Source organism: Astatotilapia calliptera, chromosome 11 (genome assembly GCF_964374335.1).
Source record: "Astatotilapia calliptera chromosome 11, fAstCal68.1, whole genome shotgun sequence".
Classification (NCBI taxonomy): Eukaryota; Metazoa; Chordata; class Actinopteri; order Cichliformes; family Cichlidae; genus Astatotilapia; species Astatotilapia calliptera.
Window position 1 is genome coordinate 24,111,744 of NC_137432.1, and position 5,137 is coordinate 24,116,880.

Consider the following 5,137-nt stretch of genomic DNA (forward strand, 5'->3'; position numbering starts at 1 on the left):
TCACGTCATTTTCATTACCAATTAGACACTTCCCAGATGGTATTGCCTGATGGGTCAGCATCTGATGCTACTTTTCTGTGTTCATAATTCAATCAGTTTTAACAAGATCTCCAACACCAGTGGCTGAAAAGCAGCTCCAAACCATGACTGAGCCTCCACCGTGTTTCACAGATGGCTGTAGACACTCACTGCTGCAACTCTGTCATGACCTTTGTACATATTGATGACAGTTTGAACCATCACTTTTTGATTTTCAACTCAGTTCTTGTGTAGTTTGGCATACCTCAGTGTTTTCTCCCTGTTTGCCTTCCTTAAAAACGGCTCCTTTACAGCCACCTTTCCCTTCCACTGAGACCATTTGTCATGAGGCTTCAGTGAACAGTAGCTGGATCAACTGAAGGATCAGATGCTTCTCTCAGCTCCTGTGTCAGGTCTTTGCTGGATTTTTTTTACACTATTTCTTAAGGACGTTACTTTGCAGTACTACTACTATAGATACAGGCCTGCTAATTCTTTTGTTCTCTACTCGTCTAATTTCCTGATATTTTCCTAATATTTTAAGGGCATGATATGCCAAGTTCAGCAAATAGCTCTCTTGAAACCACTTTGTTGGTACAAAGTATTATTTTATGCCTGTCAAACAGTCTTATCTTCAGCATTTTCTATAGATTTGACCATTATTAAGTCTAATCTAATCTATGACTGAATGATTCATAGGTTAGTGTTAAGTGGTTTAAAAAACAGGATTGGACTGAAAAGTGACCAAGGTTTGAAAGACCTTCATAAAGCCTGGAGAACTACTCAAGACCACTTTAACTATGTACAGGAAAGTCTGGCTCCTTAGAAGCAAGATAAAAAGAGATAAAGGGGAGCTCGAGACTTTTGCACAGCACTACATTTAGTAAATCTCTAGCTTAGAAGAAAATTTTTCTAAAAATTTAAAGACTTTTGTGTCATGGTGGAAATATACATTTCAAATAATGTGTTTATGCACATCTATGCACAGCTTGACGTTTGTAGTTATTTCTATCCCATAACAGTTCTGTATATTATTCCGTACTTCGACTTTTTGCAAATGAAAACAGACAGCATACTGATGACTTAATAAAATGCACTGTGTTAAATTAATTACCCAACAGAATATAAAGAAATATATATTAGCTTCTCATTAGCAAACAACAGGAAAATGCTGCTCACACTTTAATTACATAAGTGATGATGTAATGTGTAATACATAGTAAGGCACTTTAAATGCGTTTTTAGCACTGGATCTTTGATATTTTACATCTGTTTTGTCACAATATGTTTTATTTATGCAATAAATACATAAACTAGTATTTTTTATGTTGTATCAGGAAAACTTTGCCTAATTAAGGACCCAAATACTTCCTTCACCACAGATGTTTTTAAACTGATAAACTGTAGACATGGACAGAAACAGAAAGAACACAATACATATAAGGTGGGACAACAAGTAAGAACTGGCTTACTGGGTTGTGTCTGATGTGTGCACGTGAGCATTTCTGTGTGCATGCTTGCGCCCCACAGTATTTGACAAGGAGTCTCATCTGAGGGAGGAGGAAGAAGGGACAAGAAAATAAGTAAGCTGGTATTATTACTGCCATCTTTGTCATCTCCATCATAATTACAAATGACCTTGTCACGTCAGTCGGGGGAGGAAGTACGTCAGCCACCAGCAGAAACGGTTAACCATGCCTGGTGAACAATAGCTCTTGAGTTGTCTTTATCTCTTAAGATAATCACCATTGGTATGTTTCCTGTTCTTTTACTGACATATTTTACATGTATATAGCCTCGCAACTGCTAGATGACCGACAAAAGATATTCTGTTTTTGTGGCTCAGGTGGTAGTTTGATCCCTGGCTCCTTCAGCCTTTGTGTTGTTTTATCCTTGAACAAGATACACTAAATCTAATGAATCTTGAAGGTTTAAAAGTGCTTAGGCAAAGAAAAAAAACACGTTTTTGTTAAGGAGTGAATGAGCCTTGTAGTAAGAAAGCACGTTAAAAGCTTAAATTGAGTAGAAAAGCACTGTGTAAGAGTCCATTTTCTTTATTTTTTACATCAAAGCAGCTGACCCATGGATTCACAATAGTTTGGGTTTCCTAATCGGACAGATTGATAATCAATTGTTATGGGAAGAGCCTGACCTAGTGGGTTTGATCCATTTCAAACCTCTAAAGAGGTTTGTAAAATGTTTTTACCATTATGAAAGTAAGAAATGTCCATTTTTAAATAGTTTTTGAAGAAAACAAATAGAATTTAAGGAGGAATCTTGTCATGGAGTCCACCATACTGAAGGCAATTTCATCCTTGCGCTTCTCTGCATCTGTACACAAACTATATGTGTATTTGTTTGTGTTTTTGCAAGAGAGAGAGACTGTAAGAGAACGAGGGAGAGAAAACCTTACTGTTTGATTGTTAGCTCAGAGCTAAACAGATGCGTAAATAGAGATAGGAGAACCTAGTCACATCAGATTACAGCAAACAGCAAAAATCAAACTGTCTCTCACACTCTCACTCTCCAGCACACAAACACACATATGCAGTCACAGACAGTAGTCGTACCCTGGAAAACAAACAGACATCAGCAAAGCAATGTGCCTCGATTGTGCATCCAGCCTTTATTCGTCACAAGCGGAGAACGTGTTCCTATACTGTAACTATCCAGTGAACACATTCAGAAAGCGTGGGTCTTTGTTTGCTACAGAAGCATGCCGACGCGCATTGAGGAATAAATACAGTGATGATGCATACCATCACATGCCTCATAAACCCTAATGTTACCACTCGAACATCTCCGTAGACCCCAGGCAAAACGGAGAGCCCACCACAGGGACAGGGGGAAAGAGCGAGAGAGAGAGGAGCGCACGAGCGAGCTGTGATGATGAATTGATTGATGAATGCAAATGAAGATGAATGCATGTGGCAAATACAGATAACAAGAGGAATATGAAGAGCACAGCAGCTGGTTCACCTTTCCCCCCCCCCCCCCCCCCCCCCCCCCCCCGTAGCAGAAAATAGGAATAGCTGATATGTATCTAGCCTATTAATACCATGACAGCGACAGTGAACGCACCACTAAACCAGATATGGCTCTCTTATCGCAAATCGTATGGCCTAGGAACAGTGGCCACCAGTCTTTCTATACCATCTGGAGCCTAATCACTGGGATGGGACAAACAGATCAGCTTCATCGCCTAACATCCTAACCTTTATTGCCATATGGAACGTGCCCTTAAACTGACTACACATCAGTGTGCATGTAGATTAACGAGCAGTGGTTTATGTTCCTAATTGTTTGTCCCCAGCGCAGCATCGCTCCATCACAAAACATACCGAGTGGAAACAACGTGGTGGGCACTGGTGTGCGTGGAGGTGGACTGCGCATGCTTGTGTTTGTGGACTTAGCTTTATGATATCAGCAGATGTCTCACAGAAGTATCTGTCAGTATTTGCAGATTAATCAGTTAGTAATCACCATAAGTGGGAAGATAATAAATAAAACTAACTTAATTGCCATCCAGGTAATTTGGATGAACATGTGTCTCTTTTCCTAATTTTACGTGTAGAAAATCAGCTTCTTCACCACCAAAATAAAAATCGAATTTTTCTTTTATTTCAACAGCAGCGAAATTAGTTTTGTGTTTATTTCCCAAATTTTTATCTCTGAGTTTTCTGTCTCGGTGTCAAGAGGTAATGTTTTTCCTAATGAAGTTTAGTCTGTGTGAAAACATTTTGCAGCTCCTAATGACGACACAGCTTCTGGAAATAGATTCTGTCTCAACATTTTTCTTTCGCTCTCTTTTTTAAAATGTTGTGATTAACAAAAAATAGATTTTTCTGTTTGGAATATTTTTGGATTTTTTTTTTTTTTTTGGAACTTACATCTTGAGATAATAAAAAAAACACTTTACCAACAAAATCTTTTTTTCATGCACATTTGTGATGATGACTGTGTGATGCAGTATCTTTAAGACTGATTGCTCAAAGTCTGATAAAGGACTTTGAGCCTCTAGACATTTGTCTGAGTCTGCATCTGCACAACTGCAGTTTGTGTGCACACAGATAATTTTCAAATTGATGATGACTCAATTGGAAGCGAGGAGTACCTTCATTTACTAAGCTGCAATACTCGAATACATCAATACAAAGAGACTCCTTCTCTCTTTCTGTGGTTTCTTTTACATGCATGTCTACTTTTTTCCCCACAATCTCAAAGTCTGCTGGAAAGGTTAAACTCCTATCACAGCACCATTTCCAGAGCGATCTGAGACTAACTATTGATTAATGCTGATTTGACATTACACACAGATGAGGACAACACCACCTTCTACATTTAACAAATTAATTTTTGGGAGAGAGAGGACTGTAAATAAAAGAGGGAGTAATTTAGTTTATTATTTACCCCACTGTTTCATTTGCATTTCTCTTTGCAAACGGTTGTGAAAAGTTACTTTAATATAAATGTGTAATTTCAGCTCTCAGGCCTAACTCGGCTGCAGCGTTATGATCCTACTGCATGCGTCTTGATCCTCCGCAAGCCGCTCACACATGGTCGCTGACATGCTACTGTAGTAAATTTCTCATTCACATGCACGCTTGCGCACGCGCGCACACACATTTAAACACACACTCCATGCAATGCAAAGACGCACCAGGCAGGATGACACTCACATGTGGATCCACAAACGCTGGTGTGGCGCCTCCGTTTTGCTTGGAGAAGCAGAAAGAGGCGATAGGAGGCAGGAGGGAGGGGGAAAAAAAGGCAGGACGGCGAGGGAGGGATGCAGGGAGGCAGCCGGTGATGGATGGATGGAGGGAGGGAGAGAGGGAGGGGAAATGCGGAGGGACGCAAGGGAGGTGGCGATGGTGGTGGTGGGGCAATGAGAGGGCTGAGTGGTTCTAGTAAATATTTATATTGCATTATGATACGCGCGACAGTGAAAGAGGGAGACGGGGAAGGCAGAGAAAGGGGGGATATATAGAGCGTCCATCCCTTTATTAATTTTATTCCGGACCGCTAAGTTTAGCATTCAACACGTGTCGCCAGTGATGGAGAGAGGGAGGGAGGGGGGGAGAAATCGAGAGAGAAAGGGGGGAGAGAGAGAGGTTGA